At 40.4% G+C, this 19,612-nt stretch overlaps 1 protein-coding gene across 1 annotated transcript in view; it reads left to right on the top strand.

The window, feature by feature from the left end:
* PCNX2 (pecanex 2) overlaps positions 1-19,612 on the top strand; it is a 291,889-nt gene that overhangs the window by 127,829 nt on the left and 144,448 nt on the right. The gene's annotated exons all lie outside the window — the stretch shown is intronic.

Raw genomic sequence — 19,612 nt, 5'->3', positions numbered from 1 at the left:
CCATCATTTTAAAAAAAGACAAAAAAGGAAGGGTGGGTGTACTTCAAACCGGAGAGCATGTGCGACAGGGTGAGTATAGTTAATGCCACAGAACTGTACACGTGAAAATGGTAAATGGTACATTACGTATATTTTTACCACAATAAAAAAGAAAACATATACAAAACATTATATGGTATTTGTTCCCAGATATTCCAGCCAACCGTAACAAAAAAAGCCAGGTGAATCAGAAGAATGTTTCATAAAAATATTAATTGGCTATTGGTGTTGTGGAAAATTGTATCATTCAGACTCGAAGATTATTTTGTTCCCACCAAAACTAACTGGGGCCTAAGAAGAGCATCACTTGACCATGCTCCCATATCTCGTGAAATGGTGAGGATGGAGCAGGGCCTGACCATTAACTTACAGGAATCCTGAACCCTTGCATTTTCTTTAGCTTGCTTTGTTCACCTAGGCGACACCTGTATCTACACTTGACTGACTTAGCAGTTTCCATGGGTGTCTCTGGCCATGATCGTCTAACATCCTGGTATTCACAACCATTCCAGAGCCTTAGGGAGAAATAGATTTCTTTTAAATAAAAAGTCTTCTGACTGAGTGTGGTGGCTAACACCTATAATCCCAGCACTTTGGGAGGCTGAGGTGGGCAGATCACCTGAGGTCAGGAGTTTGAGACCAGCCTGACCAACGTGGTAAAACCCTGTCTCTACTAAAAATGCAAAATTAGCCAGGTGTAAGGTTACACATCTATAATCCCAGCTACTTGGGAGGCTGAGGCAGGAGAATTGCTTGAACCCGGGAGATGGAGATTTCCTTGAGCTGATATTGTGCCATTGCACTCCAGCCTGGGCAACAAAAGCTTCTATTAAAAAAAAAAAAAGAAGTTGAAGATGACTGAAAGGGAGTTTCTCCAGAGTGCAGATCCCAGTGACTGTGACACAGAACGAGAGTGATCTCCACATTTCCGAATGAGGAACTGGGTTCATTTCAAAGGGACTGGTTGAACAGTGGGATTAACCCAAAAAAGACGGTGAGAGTAGCCCAAAGAGGGCGAGCCGAGGCAAGGCAGGGCTCTGCCCCACCCGGGAAGTGCATCTGGCGCAGAGGATCATGGTCTTCATCCCCTCACTACTCCAATTCAGATACTGCGCTTCACTCTGTGACTTCTGCAGCCAAAAGTTCAGGAAAATGCCAAGTGAGAACCACCCTGAGTTGTCAGTGCAGACACAAATGACATCACCGGCCGGCCCGGTGCCTCGAGTTGTCAGCTCAGACCTGGGCAGAGACTTTGACTAACACTGCGAAGGCTTGCGGGACAGAACTGTCCATCCCACAGAAGGAGGGAGAGTTGAAAGTGGGGAGTCAGATGATATGGCCATACAGGTCCCACCCCCACAAGATCCAGCAGTTGGAAGCCCTCTCATGGGAGAGTTTCAAAGGTAACACATCAGATTGAGCTCCATCTGGGATAAGCAGGCTCGGTTGAGGGAAAGATGCCCGCCACTGGGAAGTCTCACCTGTGTAAGCAGAAACCAGCAGGAGAATAAACAGCAGCCTGGCCAAGACCAAGGCAGCCCGGCCTCGGCCTCCACAGGCAAATAAGGGACAGACTGTCTTAAGTGGAGCACTGACCCTTATGTAAAACAACAACAACAAAAGCCTCATATAGGAGAAATAACCCCAACTTTAACAGAAGGATATCCACTCAGAGATCCCATCTGAAATCACCAACTTCAAAGGTCAAAAATAGATAAATCCATGAAGATAGGAAGAAACCAGAGCAAAAAGGATGAAATCATCAAAGTCCAGAATGCCTCTCCTCTGCCGAGAGATCACAGCTCCTCACCAGCAAGAGAACAAAACAGGACAGAAAATGAATTTGATGAACTGACAGAAGCAGGCTTCAGAAGGTGGGTAATAACAAACTTCTCTGAGCTAAAAGATCATGTTCTAACCCAATGCAAAGAAACTAAGAACCCTGAAAAAAGGTTACACGAAATGCTAACCAGAATAACCAGTGCAGAGAAGAACATAAACAACTTGATGGAGCTGAAAAACACAGCACTAGAACTTCGTGAAGCATACACAGGTTTCAGTAGTCAGATCAATCAAGCAGAAGATAGGATGTCAGAGATTGAAGATCAGCTAAATGAAATAAAAAGAGAAGGCAAGAAAAGAGAAAAAAGAGTAAAAAGAAATGAACAAACCCCGCAAGAAGTATGGGATTATGTGAAAAGACCTAATCTACACTTGATCGGTATACCCGAAGAGAACGGGGAGAAGGAATCCAAGCGGAAAACACTCTTCAGGATATTATCCAGGAGAACTTCCCCAACCTAGCAAAGCAGGCCAACATGCAAACACAGGAAATACAGAGACCACCACAAAGATACTCCTCAAGAAGAGCAACCCCAAGGCACATAATCATCAGATTCATCAGGGTTGAAATGAAGGAAAAAAATGCTAAGGGCAGCCAGAGAGAAAGGTCGGGTCACCCACAAAGGGAAGCCCATCAGACTCACAGCAGATCTCTTGGCAGAAACCCTACAAGCAAGGGGTGTGGGGTGGCAATATTCACCATCCTCAAAGAAAAGAACTTCCAACCCAGAATTTCATATCCAGCCAAACTAAGCTTCGTAAGTGAAGGAGATATAAAATCCTTTGCAAACAAGCTTTACTGAGAGATTTTGTCACCTCCAGACCTGCCTTACAAGAGCTCCTGAAGGAAGCACTAAACATGGAAAGGAACAGCCAGTACCAGCCACTGCAAAAATTAACCAAATGGTAAAGGCCAACAACACAATGAAGAAACTGCATCGACCAATGGGCAAAACAAAACAACCAGTAACAGAATGGCAGGATCAAATTCACATGTAACAATAAGAATGCTAACTGTAAATGCCCCAATCAAAAGACACAGACTGGTAAACTGGATAAAAAGTCAAAACCCATCAGTGTGCTGTATTCAGGAGACCCATCTTACATGCAGAGACACACATAGATTCAAAATAAAGGGATGAAAGAAGATCTACCAAGCAAATGGAGGGCAAAAAAAGCAGGGATTGCAATCCTAGTCTCTGTTAAAATGGATTTTAAACCAACAGACATCAAAAGAGACAAAGAAGGGCATTACATAATGCTAAAAGAATCAATACAACAGGAGGAGCTAACTATCCTAAATATATACACACCCAACACAGCAGCACCCAGATTATATAAAGCAAGTTCTTAATGACCTACAAAGAGACTTAGACTCCCGCACAATAATAGTGGGAGACTTTAACACTCCGCTGTCAATATTAGATAGATCAACGAGACAGAAAATCAACAAGGATATCCAGACCTTGAATGCAGAACAAGGGGACCTAATAGACATCTACAGAACTCTCCACCCCAAATCCACAGAATATACATTCTTCTCAGCACTGCGTCGCACTTACTCTAAAATTGACCACATAATTGGAAGTAAATCACTCCTCAGCAAATGAAAAAGAACAGAAATCATAACAGTCTCTCATACCACAGTGCAATCAAATTAGAACTCAGGATTAAGAAAATAACTCAAAACTGCACAACTTTATGGAAATTGAACAACTGGCTCCTGAATGTCAACTGGATAAAAAAATGAAACAAAGGCAGAAATAAAGATATTCTTTGAAACCAACAAGAATGAGAACACAACATACCAGAATCTCTGGACACATTCAAAGCAGTGTGTAGAGGGAAATTTATAACAATAAATGCCCATATAAGAGTGAGGAAAGATCTAAAATCAACACCCTATAGCCAAAAAGACCTAGAGGAGCAAGATAAAAAAAACTCAAAAGCTAGAAGAAGACAAGAAATAACTAAGATCAGAGCAGAAATGAAGGAGATAGAGACACACACACAAAAAAAAACCTTCAAAAAATCAATAAACCCAGGAGCTGGTTTTTTTTTAAAGATCAACAAATAGTCAGACTGCTAGCTAGATTAATATAAAAGAAAAGAGAGAAGTATCAAATAGATACAATAAAAAGCAATAAAGGGGATATCACCACCAATTCCACAGAAATACAAACTACCATCAGAGATTACTACAAATAACTCTATGTACATAAACCAGTAAATCTGGAAGAAATGGATAAATTCTGGACACCTGCACTCTCCCAAGACTAAACCAGGAAGTTGAAACCCTGAATAGCCCAATAATAAGGGCTGAAGTTGAGGCAGCGATTAATAGCTTACTAACCAAAAAAAGTCCAGGTTGAGAGGGGTTCACAGCCAAATTCTACCAGATGTACCAAGAGCAGCTGGTACCATTCCTTCTGAAACTATTCCAAACAATACAAAAAGAGGGAATCCTCCCTAACTCATTTTACGAGACCAACATCATCCTGGTACCAAAACCAGGCAGAGACCCAACAAAAAAAGAAAACTTCAGGCCAATATCCATGATGAGCATAGTTGCAAAAATCTTCAATAAAATGCTGGCAAACCGATTGCAACAGCACATCAAAAAGCTTATCCATCACAATCAAGTAGGCTTCATCCAGGAGATGCAAGGCTGGTTCAACATATGCAAGTCTATAAACGTAATCCATCACATAAATAGAACCAAAGACAAAAACCACATGATTATCTAAATAGATGCAGAGAAGGCCTTTGACAAAATTCAGCAGCCTTTTATGCTAAAAAGTCTCAATAAACTAGGTATCGATGGAATGTATCACAAAATAATCAAAACCATTTATGACAAACCCACAGCCAATATCATACTGAATGGCCAAAAACTGGAAGCATTGCCTTTGAAATCTGACACTAGACAAGGATGCCCTCTCTCACCACTCCTATTCAACATGGTATTAGAAGGTCTAGCCAGAGCAATCAGGCAAGAGAAAGAAATAAAGGGTATTCAGTTAGGAAAGGAGGAAGCCAAGTTGTCTCTATTTGCAGATGACATGATTACATATTTAGAAGACTCCATCATTTCAGCCCCAAATCTCCTGAAACTGATAAGCAACTTCAGCAAAGTCTCAGGATACAAAATCAATGTGCAGAAATCACAAACATTGCTATGCACCAGTAACAGACGGAGAGCCAAATCAAGAGTGAACTCCCATTCATAACTGCTACAAAGAGAATAAAACACCTAGGAATACAACTAACAAAGGATGTAAAGGACCTGTTTAAGAACTACAAACCACTGCTCAAGGAAATAAGAGAGGACACAAACAGATGGAGAAACATTCCATGCTCATGGTTAGGAAGAATTAATATCGTGAAAATGGCCATACTGCCCAAAGTAATTTATAGATTGAATGCTATCCCCATCAAGCTACCATTGACTTTCTTCACAGAACTGGGCGAAACCACTTTAAACTTCATATGGAATCAAAAGAGAGCCTGCATAGCCAAGACAATCCTAAGCAAAATGAACAAAGCTGGAAGCATAATGCTGCAAGACTTCAAACTATATAGGACTTCAAACTAAATATGGTACTGGTACCAAAACAGAGACATAGACCAACAGAACATAACAGAGGCCTCAGAAGTCATACCACACATCTACAACCATCTGATCTTTGACAAATCTGACGAAAACAAGCAATGAGGAAAGGATCCCTATTTAATAAATGGTGTTGGGAAAATTCGCTAGCAATGTGCAGAAAGCAGAAAATGGACCCCTTCCTGACACCTTACTAGAATTAACTCCAGATGGATTAAAGACTTAAACATCAGACCTAACACCATAAAAACCCTAGAAAAAAACCTAGACAAAACCATTCAGGACATAGGCATAGACAAGAACTTCAGGAATAAATCACCAAATGCAATGGCAACAAAAGCCAAAATAGACAAATGGGATCTAATTAAACTTAAGAGCTTCTGTACAGCAAAAGAAACAATCATTAGAGCAAACCAGCAACCAACAGAATGGGAAAAAATTTTTGCAATCTGCCCATCTGACAAAGGGCTAATATCCAGAATCTACAAAGAAATAAAACAGATTTACAAGAAAAGAACAAACCCATCCAAAAGTGGGTGAAGGATGTGAACAGATACTTTTCAAAATAAGACATGTACAAGGCCAACAAAGATATGAAAAAATGCTCATCATCACGCATTAGAGAAATGCAAATCAAAACCACATTGACATACCATCTCAAGCCAGTTAGAATGGCAATCATTAAAAAATCTGGAGACAACAGATGCTGGAGAGGATGTGGAGAAACAGGAACACTTTTACACTGTTGATGGGAGTGTAAATTAGTTCAACCATTGTGGAAGACAGTGTGGCAATTCCTCAAGGATGTAGAAATAGAAATTCCATTTGACCCAGCAATCCCATTACTGGGTATATATCCAAAGGATTATAAATCATTCTATTACATGCACACTTATGTTCACTGAGGCACTGTTTACAATAGCAAAGACCTGGAACCAACCCAAATGCCCATCAGTGATAGACTGGACAAAGAAAATGTGGCATATATTCACTATGGAATACTACACAGCCATAAAAGCTATGCGCTTTTGTCCTTTGTAGGAACATGGATGGATCTGGAAACCATCATTCTCAGCAAACTGACACAAGAACAGAAAATCAAACATCACATGTTCTCACTCATAGATGGGTGTTGAACAATGAGAGCACATGGACACAGGGAGGGGAGCATCACACACTGGATCTGTTGGGGGGTGCACTAGGGAGAGACATTGGGGAGTGGGGAGGGTGGGAAGGGATAACGTGGGGAATAATGCCAGGTATAGGTGATGGGGGATGGAGTCAGCAAACCACCTTGCCAGGTATGTAGCTGTGCAACAATCCTGCATGATCTACACATGTACCCCAGAACCTAAAGTACAATTAAAATAAAAAGTCTTTTAGGAATTTTCTGCTAGATCTTTCTTTGCTCTGTAATTCCCTGTTCTATGCTTGAATGGGTGGAAGAACACTGATTTATCCACAGTTTTAGACTCATCAAAGTTATTGCTCACAGGTTATAACTATGCTGTCTAATGCTGCTGATTCTGCACAGAGCTGTTTAGCCTATTGTAACTTCTCAGTTGTTAGTGAGTTATCTAATTGTCTGTATGTCCAGGCATAAAGATAAGTGAGGGGCACCAAGGTTTGTGGACTTAAAGTACTGAACTTAGCCAAATTTGTCACCAGCAACTTTAGTAGACTGGTATGACAAAAGGAAAAGGGAGAAATAATTTTTGAAATATGCAAGAGTCACTGAAGATGCTGTCTAGAATAGAGAGTGCTTCTGTAACTAGCATCTCTGGGTGGGCACAAGGGCCGCCTTAGTTAGAAACAGCCCAAGTAGAAAAACCGGCTAGTTCAGTGGAGAAAGATGGCCTCATCAGCCTGCTGGGGTTTAGAAGTGCAGGGAGTAACTCAGACTTCTCTCTCTTGGAGACTTACTCTTCCCAGCTACAGAATCAGGAGCTAACATAAGGATGGAGCTGCATAGTTTTAAATGTTCTGTAAAATTGCAAGTGCTACTTAAATGTAAATTATTATCAGTATTATAAAAACTCAAAGAAGATAGACTCAGAGAAGGTTCTATTTATAATTGGGTTTGTATATTTTACAGTTCACTTGTAAAGTCCCTACCCCAACAGGTGACTGCTTGTGGATACATAGAGGAGGCTGATGAAGAAGACCAGTTTCTATAGAACTTCTGCAGCCTTTAGGTTATATTTCCCTTTCATTCAAAAACCTTTAGAAAGACTAAGTGTTGATGAAATTAGTGGAGTGTTCGGAGTTTAATTTTTTGATGTTATTGGTAAGTTAGTTGATGGAGATTTGAAATAAGAAGCTTTTCTTTTTCTCTTTTTCTTTCTTTCTTTTTTTTTTGAGATGGAGTCTCACTCTGTTGCCCAGGCTGGAGTGCAGTGGCATGATCTCGGCTCACTGCAGCCTCTGCCTCCCGAGTTCAAGGCAATTCTCCTGCCTCAGCCTCCCAAGTAGCTGGGACTACAGGTGTGCACCACCACAACTGGCTAATTTTTGTATTTTCAGTAGAGATGGGGTTCACCAAGTTGGCCAGGTTGGTCTTGATCTCCTGACCTCATGATCTGCCCTCCTCGACCTCTCAAAGTGCTGGGATTACAGGCATGAGCCACCGTGAAGTTTTAACTGCATATCTGTATTTATATTTGTACCTGTACCTAGACATTTACTTTTACCTATATCTGTACATTTCCTTATACTTTTACTTTTGTCTGTATCTATACTTTTACCTGTTTGTAATCTAAACATTTGCCTATACCCATACCAATGCTTAACCTCTATACTTTTACCTTTACTTCTATATATACCTTTATCTTTACCTATACCTAATCTTTGCCTGTACCTGTATCTATACCTCTACCTTTATCTATATCTATACCTTCATTTGTACCTATACCTTTACCTATACCAATGACTATAATACTTTTACCTTTACCTCCACCTATACCTATTCTTCAACTATGCCCGTGCCCAAGCCTGTGTTTGTATGTACATATTTAAGTACCTTGGGGTGAACAAAGAGAACTTGTGAAGCTGAAGGAAAGGAAAATGAGACAGATTAGACTTGCACTCCCCTTATTGTGGCAGTTCAGAGTATAGAATTCAGCAATGAAAGATAGGAGTGGGCCATTAACAACTTGTTTTTTTTTTTTCCTCCCCTGTACCTAAGACAGCCTCATTTAAATGAAAATCATTTAGCTATTTTAAGCCTACGTGGCTTTTTTTAGTACAAGATTCAAGAACAAGTACAGTGAGTGTTTTTGTGTCTGATTTCCCCTCTCAGAGGGTGAGTGGGGGGGTGGCACTGAGTCCCTGTGTATCTGGTAGACGTAGGCTGGGAGGGGTCCGTACTTGCTTACACAGTGTCAGGCAGAGGCTCTGTGGAAGTTTCTCACTTGCCTACACTGGCTATTTATAAGCAGCCTGAAATCTAGCCAGGAGTCACACAGGTTTGACAAATTAGGCACATGATGCAAAACAGATTCCATTTCAAAATTAGGTGTATTAGAAGGAAAACCTACAGACATAAAATTGCAAAATGATTTAAGCCCAGTTACCCATTCTGGTGCCATCCGTGTCCTGAGTTTTCTTGCCTCTTCTTCCTGGATTTCTGCCTTTTAGGTTTTGACTCTATTTTTTTCCCATCAGCAACAAAACATGCACTGGAAACTCAGGTTAGGAACACAGCTTTTCATGTGAAAGCGATGCGCACGTCTTCTTTCTCATAGGAGCACAGAATATTGTCACTGGGAAAGAAGGAGGGACACAGTGTGTAGCCAGTGTATATCATGCAGCTGGAACACAGTGGTTCCAGGGCAGGCATCACTAACTGAGACCGAGTCCTAGAACTGGGCTGGCAGCAGACATTTCTAATCAATCGGAATGATAAGATAAGACATATATGTTGCCCTTGACTTAGAGTTTATAAAATCCTATTCCACCACTTTACCAAATGGAAACTGAAGCCTAGGGACAGAAACATAACTTGGGTCCCACTGATTTTGTGGCCAGTGAGTGACTAGAGCCCAGGTCATCTCACTATCCACGTTGCTCTCATTCTGGATGGGCAGTCATGTACAGCCTGAATGTGATTCTCAGGCTGTTTTTGCAATTATCACTACCCAGAAGAGCCATATGGCTGCAGTCCTGTAAAATCTGAGGTGCCATCTTCCCATGCTAACACTACAAGGTTTTCTTCCCTGGTTTGATACAAACTTGCTGCAATCGAGTCTAGGCATTCTTGTGGCTTCTCAAACACACCACACTCTTCCTCTGCTCTCCTTTCTCCTTCCTTGACTAGGGCTACCATTCCTCCAGCTTCACCAGACTAACACCAGGCTGCTCATGCTTCAGGTGTCTGGTTTGTTTATTTTTTGTTTTTTTGAGACTATGTCTCAGGCTGTCGCCCAGGCTGGAGTGCAGTGATGTGATCTCGACTCACTGCAACCTCTGTCTCCCGGATTCAAAAGATTCTCGTGCCTCAGCCTCCTGAGTAGGTGGGATTACAGGCATATGCCACCACACCCAGCTAATTTTTGTATTTTTAGTAGAGACACAGTTTCAACATGTTGGCCAGGCTGATCTGGAACTCCTAACCTCAAGTGATCTGCCTACCTTGCCTTCCCAAAGTGCTGGGGTTACAAGCGTGAGCCACTGCGCCCAGCCCAAGTCTGTTTAAAATCAGCCCCTCCAGAGAAGTCTTGCCCTGACCACCTAAACCTGATTAGCTTCCCCGCTGCTCCCTGAGCCTCCCTTTCATAACCACTTCTGACCACTGGTGCCTAAGGTAGACTGAGCTCCACATCTGCTTGCTCATGCTCCCCTTTCAGTGCTCACGGCAGTGCGTGGTATAAAGAGGGAGGCACACAAATGCTGAACTGCATTTAATTTAAACATCATCACTCTGTCGTTGCTGGAGCAATCTTTAAACTTGGTGCATGTACTTCCTTTGGGTTTACTTTCCTTTCTGCATACTTTAAATATATACTTCTACTTGGTAGAATGTGGAGATACCAAATTAATTTTGGCATAAAATTCAGACTATGATAAATGGAAATAGATATTATAACTGAAGTTGAAGCATTCAAATTGAAACATATCTTTTTTAGTAAATTTAGTTCTTTAACTTGGAGACAACTAATTTATTGAAAGTAAATATTTCCTCCCAACCTTGATATGCTGTTTCACCAATATTTGAATTAGGAGAACAAAATTCTATCACTTATGGTATAGTTCAACGTCAAATGAATCATGGTGGTCTTGTGGACATAACTGAGTTACATTAATGTGTATGTGTGAAGTTGCTCTTCATAAAATTGCCATATTTTCCACCAATCTAAGTTAATCATACTGAACATGACAGCAGACAGTACTATAGACAACACCATATTATTTTAGCTTGGAGTTTTTGAGACTAATTGTTAAAGGACCACTTATATTTTTGGAAAATAAAACAAATTAATTTTCCTGAATCATGATCATGATTCCAGACAAATGACTTTATTGATTGATCCCTGTCATAAAGCAGTACAAATTTGGATCTGATTGAAAATTTGTTTTATATTAAAACCTTCCAAAGGAATTATATTATTTTTAAAAGCAAATATTGGGGTTGAGTCACAGTTCACATGGTCCTCCAGGGTAATATTTCCATAATATTATAATTCTTGGCTTTTAAGAATTTTAGATAGTGACCTGATTTGGTGACTGTACTCTTACCATAAAAATGGGTTATAGTGGAGTTACAAGAGATCAACACAAAGAATGAGTGCAATATTGAGATTCATTTATTTACTTGTTTGTTCACGTAAAAAATGCTGATGGAGGCTGGGCGTGGTGGCTCCACCTGTAATCCTAGCACTTTGGGAGGCTGAGACAGGCAGATCACTTGAGGTCAGGAGTTCGAAACCAGCCTGGCCAACATACTGAAACCCTGTCTCTACTAAAAATACAAAAAATTAGCCAGGCATGGTGGTACACGCCTGTAGTGACAGCCACTCAGGAGGCTGATGCAGGAGAATTGCTCAAATTCAGGAGGCAGAGTTTGCGGTGAACCAAGATCCCAACACTGCACTCTAGCCTGGATGACAGGGCAAGACTCCATCTCAAAAAAAAGAAAATGCTATTCACTTATTCAGAAAATAATTATTGAGTTCCTACAACATGCCAAGCCCTGTGAACCAGTGACATAGGAATGACTAAGATATACAGTTTCTGTCATCAAAAAGCTTATGATCTGGTAAATAAACCTATGGCCATGTCACAGTAGAAGAATTGTGACTGTTACACACATACAGTAATGTGGGCTGTGACACTGTGTTCCATCCTGCAGGAAAGACAAACAGTAGCTGGGCAAGATGGTATGTACCTGTAGTCCCAGCTACTTGGGAGACGGAGGCAGGAAGATCGTGTGAGCCCAGGAATTAGAGGCTGTAGTGCACTATGACAGAGCCTATTGGATAGCCACTGCACTCTCGAAGTTTAGTTGGAGCCACATAACGAGACTTTTTTTGAGACAGAGTCTCACTCTGTCACCCAGGCTGGAGTGCAGTGGTGCAAGCTCAGCTCACTGCAACCTCCACTCCTGGGTTCAAGCAATTGTCGTGCCTCAGCCGCTCTACTGGCTGGAATTACAGGCATGCACTACTACGCCGGGCTAATTTTTGTACTTTTAGTAGAGATGGGGTTTCGCTATATTGGCCAGGCTGGTGTCGAACTACTGGCCTCATGTGAGCCGCCTGCCTCTGCCTCCCAAAGTGCTGGGATTACAGGCATGATCCACTGCACCTGGCCGAGACTCTTTCTCTTAAAAAACAAAGAAAAGAGAAAGATGTAGAAGGCTGTTATCCTAAGTGAGGAGCTTACAATTAATTTTATGTATCATTATTTAAGCCTCTCCCACTTATTGATATGCATATAAAATGGAAAATATATGGAATTACATAATCAAATGTTGCATTGATATCTGGTGCATGGCAGATAGTCAGTAAACATTGGAGGAGAAAATGAATGATTAATGATTTGTAAATTCACCAAAGGAAGGTTTTCTATAGGCTGACGAGGGCCTAAAAAGCCTCTTGAAGTAAAGGGTGGTTTGAAGGATTCACTTGTAACTTTGTATTGTAGTGAAAGGCTTAAGCTATATTTTTGGAAGCATTAGAATAAATTAATAAAAGAATATGCATTATGAAACACATCAATTAAACATCTATTTAAATTGTAGTTTTAAAAATCCACTATTATAAAACATTCACTAATGAGTCCCAAATTTGCAATTCTTAAATGAAATTTAGTTTGCATTTTAGCAAATCTTGCCTATCAGTTTACAAATAGACTAGTTTCTATGTAATAGACATGATTCTGAGAGCTCTTGCTTTTTATAATGTATTTTTCGCTTATATCAAAATAATACATAGTATTAAAAATCAAATAGAACAAGTTGTCATGAAAAGAAACAGACTCCTGTCCACCCATTTCTGATTTTTCCTGTGCAGAAAAAAATATTTTCTGTTCTTCAGGTAGCTCTTTTTGTATTCTTCTAAATAATAATCATGTGTTTGTTCTGCTACTTCTTGGTATTTTAGATTTGTTTATCTACTGACTTTCCATTATAAAAGATAAGAATTTCTCTTCCTTTATGCGTGAACATTTTCATTTTCCTCCTTCTAATACAGTTTCAATATTTTTGTTGAACTTCTACTAAGGTTTTTTTTAACTGTTAAGTCTAAATGTTGTTCACCTCTGAGTCCAGGAGTACAGATATTGATTATCTTTCTTATTCAGAAGTTTGTTTTTGTATTTTATCGTCTTTCCAATAGCTCTGTAGTATATTTCTCGTTCCAACTTTCCACACAGACCAATCTGTCAGAGACCCTGTTAGCTCCATCCTCCCTCCCTGACTTCCTCCTGGAACCTGCTGCGAGTTTCTGTCTGTTGTTTTCTCCCTTTTCTGGAGTGAAGCGCATCCCCAGTTACTCCTGAGAAGAGGCACATGAGAAGAAACTTTTGAGATCACCTCTGCTCATCACTTTTCACCTGACTTTGTGCCTTGTTTCACCCATTGTGCTAGGCAGTTGGTGGCCCTTTATAATCTGGATATACATGTCATACAGTTTTGAAATTTTCATCAATAGATCATAGTGCTATCTGAATGCCTCATTTCACAGACTTTGTACAGTAATTAAGTGAAACTCCATAATATATGTAAAAATCCTTTCAAATGTATATAGTGCTAAGTAAAAGAATATGGCATGAGAGGGAATGTCTGATTTCAGAGCATAAAGACTGTGCAGGGGTCTTTGGAAAGAGACTTACTTTGCCATGGCTAGAAGAGGAAGAATGTATTCCTTACCTCCCCTTTTTCCCTATGTAAAAAAAGAGGCTAGCTTTAGAAAGCCGTTAGAGACTTGGAAAACTCTCCAAAGTGTTTTTAATTCAAAGTGACTAAAATGGTTTGAAGCATAAACTGAACTAGTACTAGCAGAGTAACGTGGTCACCATGTGCTGTGATGCTAGTATGGGAAGGCGCATTTCAAATGCTGAATAGATGACTTTGCACTGGGTTTTTAGAAACCAGCTTGTCAGTTGGAAGCCTGCTTTATTAATTATTCTCTCTGTTGCTATTATTTTCCTTCACCTTCTCCTCCCCACATTTTCCCTTCCTCTCTGCCAGGTACTCTCACACTCTGGCTGATCTCCTGTAGTCCACTGGGAAACTTATCTTCCCGTGTCAGTCTCCACAGGGCTGGGGGTGGCCACAGGGGTTTGGCAGTGAAGCCAAGTTACCTTGCAGCAGGGAAAAAGAAAAGTGGAATTCAGTTACCTCTGCTTGCAGCAGAGGGAGGTCTGGAGAAACTCAGGCCAACCTGGGCTAGCATTAAGAAAGACAGGATTAGGCCTGGCGCGGTGGCTCACTCCTGTAATCCCAGCACTTTGGGAGGCTGAGGCAGGTGAGTAGCCTGAGGTCAGGAGTTCGAGACCAGCCTGGCCAACATGGGGAGACCCTGTCTCTACTAAAAATACAAAAGTTAGCCGGACGTGATGGCAGCCACCTGTAATCCCAGCTATTTGGAAGGCTGAGGCAGGAGAATTGTTTGAACCCGGGAGGCACAGGTTGCAGTGAGTTGCACCATAGCACTCCAGCCTGGGCAACAAGAGTGAGATTTCATCTCAAAAAAGAAAGAAAGAAAGAAAGAAAGAAAGAAAGAAAGAAAGAAAGACAGGCAGGACTTGGGGACAGAGTTCAACAGTTATCTGCCAGCCTCAGATTCCAGTTCTCCAGCAAGCCACAGGGTGTTTATCCAAGGCCCATTAGAATTCTCTTAAACTGTTGATAAACCTAATGTAATATGGAGCTAAAATGAATAGTCAGTAGTGAGAGGGGTACTTAAAAACGAACAGTAAAAATCCGTAAGTCTTAATAAGCAGCATGTGATATATGCAGGATGGCCCTATAGTGGCGTTGGGCTATGTTCACACAACGAACATGGCAGGGGCTAAAGAGGGCATTTTGAAGAATAATGTTAGTCCTCAGCTGCAGTTGGTGCAGCCACTGTGGTGAGCCCTGACTCCATCTCCCTAAAGTAGGTCTGTTGGAATCTTACCTGAGGTAGCTTAACCTTCATAGCTCTCTATGATTGGATAATATATGGAGATGCCATGGAGAAAATAGAAATGGTGTTTTTAAGTAAACTTGTAATTTAAATAACATACAAATGACACTCTTCTGAATTGGACATTTATTGAGCACCTGCCATGTCCTACACACTGTTCTGGGTGTTGAGGATGCAAAAGTAAGCACCTTGTCCTTGCTGTTGGCAGGATGGTTGTTCTAATGAGAAACTCTGTCTACCACGTGGCCACAGTGAGAGCATTTGGGATTCTCTCTTAACACTCTTCATGTAAAAATGTTGATCTAACCTTTTTCATGTGAAAAATTTACAAATGATTCCATTTGCTTTTTCAGTTTTAAACATTAATATTATGGCTTGGTGTTAATTGAGGACCTTTCTGTCAAGAAGAGAAGGCACATTTCACACTGATTCTGCCAGGAGTTTCTCCCCCTTTTTGAGGAAATGTGAAGGACACATTTTTATTCCCACTGAACTAATAAAAAAAAATTAACGGAATGGTTTTGGGGAAATGAACATTAAAAAAAAATTGGAGTTAGACTTTGTATCAAATGAATTTCCAGATGTATTAAAGATTTAAAATGTTTTTAGAAAGGAAGGAAGAAGAAAGAAACCAGAATAGCACTGCAAGAAAATGTAGGTCAAGTTATATCATCTTGGTTGAGGAAGAGAAAAAGAATTTTCTAAGCATGATGCCAAAGTAAAAACCCACTAATGAAACAAAAGAAAGTTTTTTTTCCCTGAAAAATATAAACTTTAATAGTCTGACTCCCTAACGGTGCTCTTTCCCATCTTGCATTTCTTTAAGAAATTTACCTTGATGTTGAACCTGATAATGTCTGTTAATTCATTCGAAATATATTTATTGTGTCCCTGGGACTGTGTAGGATGGTGGGGACCTAGAGAGCAGTTATTCTGAGAAAATAAAATGCTTTGGCTAGACACAAATCCAGTACCCTACAAAAGCAGCAGGACCCACTGTGGGAAAGCACCAGCTTCTCCTCAGACTTTGTTCTACTAGGCATCTTCTTAATTAAGTTATTCATGCATCAGTTAATCAGGTGTGCTACCTGAGATTTTCTGCATGGCCACTGTGGACAAAGTCCAGTGCTGAATGCTGACTGTGACTGAGAAGGATGGCCCTGGCCCCACTGGCTGCAGCTGCAGCCCTCTGGAGAAATGGTCATTCATCCCATGGAGAAAGTACAATGAAAGAAACATATAGGGGGTTAGAAGGGAGTACAAGGGAGTCTTAATTTAGATCTGAGGGAAAAGGAAGGGCTCCTTGAGGAAGTGACATTTAAATTGAGGCTTAAGTAAAGGAAATGGAGTATATATATGTGCATATATATACATATACACATTTTAACATATATATATATATATATATATATATAGAGAGAGAGAGAGAGAGAGAGAGAGAGGGAAAGAGAGAGGTCTAAGGGTAAGTGGAGGAAGAGGACTGTGGGCATGGGACTGGGCCATGGGCAGCCCTGAATTCACTTACTTGAAGAAGAAAAAATGATGGACCATGGCTTCATCCTAAACAGAGATCAAGGGCTTTGAGCAGCAAGGTTGATGTGACTTCCTTTACCCTCCATTCATGCTACTGGTTTTTTAAGTGAAGGCTATTTCTAGAGAATAAACAACATGTGTACATGTTAGTGCTAAGAACTTGACAATATCTGAGATTTGAGATTTGACCCAGGAAGATACATAAGAGTGAGAAAAGCTTATAGAAAAAAAAGCAATTGTCTGTAGTAAGGGGATGGTAACAGCACAGATGTGTTCATTCCACTTTGCAAAGTCTCTCTGCCTTAGATGCCTCAGGGGTGACCAGGGATCAAGCTGCACTCCCACTGAAATGCATCTGGTCCTTATACAGCAGGAAGCTCTGTATCCTTGCAGCGTAAATCCTAATTCAAGGTTTGAATTGGTGAAGATTGTCTTTTTAAAGCTAAAAACATCCTGAGGATTTTTATTAACTTGTAATTATGGAGAGGAACTTATTTTAGTAGCAATAAAGAGTCTAAATAAAACACAACCTGCAAACCCTTTAAGAAAATTTAAAGTTTTTAATTGTAATGAGTCTTGCAAATGGCATAATTAGTTTGTATGCTTTTTCTCAAGGGCCTAATATTCCAGAGAAAAGAGAAATAATCATGCTAAAGTACTGTTTTTTTATTGTCTCTTTGCATATTTGGGACGTTACAGAAAGGCAGTTACAAAATATCATTGCAAAGATTTTCTTTTTAACTTTACTTTGTGTAAACCCTGACACAATCTGGGGATGCAGGAAGCACACTGACCATGCTGCTGCCTGTGCACGCTTTTCTTTTTCTAGCTTTTCATGTCTGTTGTACATTAAAGGAGTAAGTGTAATCTTTGAGGAATCAGAATTCTGAACTTACACTTTTGTTTTAGCTTCTTCTTACATTATTATTCATCTTTAAGTGTGTCCCTTTCTACTTCCAGCTATAAACATTCAGTATGAGTTCCATTTATCCATTAAATGTTTTCCTCATTTGGAGACTAAAGCGTGTCATTAGAATAAATTGCTGAGGTTGGTAGAAGGATTCTAAGATAAGAATTAAAGTGAAATTAAAGCCGGGCATGGTGACTTACACCTGTAATCCTAGAACTTTGGATGGCTGAGGTGGGTGAATCACTTACACGATCAGGAGTTCAAGACCAGCCTAGCCAACATGGCAAAACACTATCTCTACTAAAAATACAAAAAATTAGCCTGGCGTAGTGGCACATGCCTGTAATGCCAGCTACTTGGGAGGCTGAGGCAGCAGAATCACTTGAACCCAAGAGACAGAGGTTGCAGTGAGCCAACATACTGGCACTGCCCTGCAGCCTAGGCGACAGAATGAGACTCCATCAAAAAAAGAAAAGAAAAGAAAAGTGAAATTAATATTCTGTCAATATGCAGGGTTAACAGAACCTGAAGTCCAAAGTTTGGGCTTGGTGATCCCTGGGATTTATTCTCTACCCTGTTGTTTCTTGATATTTATTTTAACTTTTTCCCACACATTTTCCCATCTCTACTTTAGCTAGATATAGTCTTCAACACCCACCAGGAAAACCATACCTTGGGATGAATCTTTACCTGAAAGATTTTATTTTTGCTTCTGCCTGCTGGTGTATGTGTATAATGTAAACACATTTGCTATCCTCTCATCTAGAGATTCAGAATTAATCAGTGGAAAGCATGTGGTCGTTTTTATATTACATTTAGATGTCAGCAGTTGTCACTTTCATTCCTTTGAAGCACCTTGGACAGTAAACTAGAGCTGAGTTACTCAATCTGCTTTCTAACTCAGTCTTTATGACTCTCCTGTTCCTGTAAAAATAATAGTAAAGGTTTTGTAACTTATGAGTTAACTGGTTTCTAGTTTCCCAAAAGATTTTTTTCCTTTGAAAGTCCAATGTAGAGCCCCTTTATAGCTATCATCTTGCTTTGCTTCTAAGGAGAGACTTGATTATCAGATACCTCTTAAAGATCTGTGGCCTCGGCCAGGCGTGGTGGCTCAAGCCTGTAATCCCAGCACTTTGGGAGGCCGAGGCAGGTGGATCGAGACCATCCTGGTCAACATGGTGAAACCCTGTCTCTACTAAAAATAAAAAACATTAGCTGGGCATGGTGGCAAACGCCTGTAGTCCCAGCTACTCAGGAGGCTGAGGCAGGAGAATTGCCTGAACCCAGGAGGAGGAGGTTGCAGTGAGCCGAGATCATGCCATTGCACTCCAGCCTGGGTAACAAGAACAAAACTCCGTCTCCAAAAAAAAAAAGATCCGTGGCCTCAGCCCATCTCTCTATGTGTTATTGTAGCTATATAGAATGCAGGGCCTGCTAACAAAATACTGTTCTAATGTCAGACAGCAGAATGACACTTACAGTTCAAATCTTCCTAAAGATTAAATGTTTTAATCACTTGCCTTAAAGTTGTGTCTATGATACACAGTTGACCTTGAACTGTGTAGTCCACTCACACATAGATTTTTTTTTTTTCAGTAAAAGTTATACCTAGTGCTCCTACCTCTTCTGCCTTCCCTTTCACTTCTTCCACCTCTTTCACCTCTGCCACCCCTAGACAGCAGAACTAACCCCTCCTCTTCCTCCTCAGTGAAGACGACAAGGATAAAGACTCTTAGGGTGATCTACTTCTGCTTAATGAACAGGAAATATATTTCCTCTTTCTTCGATTTTCTTAATAACGTTTTCTTTTATCTAGCATACTTTATTGTAAGGATACAGTATATAGTACATATAACAGATTAAGTATGTGTTAATTGCCTGTTTATGTTACCAGTGAGGTTTCTGATCAGCATTAGACTACTGGTAGTTAAGTTTTTGGGAGTGGCAGTTAAATTTGGACTTTTGACTGTGCAAGCATTGGTGTCTCTAGCCTCCCCATTGTTCAAGGGTCAGCCGTAGTTTCATGTGCTTACATACATATGCACCCCGGGT

Source organism: Saimiri boliviensis, chromosome 14 (assembly GCF_048565385.1).
Source record: "Saimiri boliviensis isolate mSaiBol1 chromosome 14, mSaiBol1.pri, whole genome shotgun sequence".
NCBI classification, from domain to species: Eukaryota; Metazoa; Chordata; class Mammalia; order Primates; family Cebidae; genus Saimiri; species Saimiri boliviensis.
This window is presented reverse-complemented; position numbering and strand designations above follow the sequence as displayed.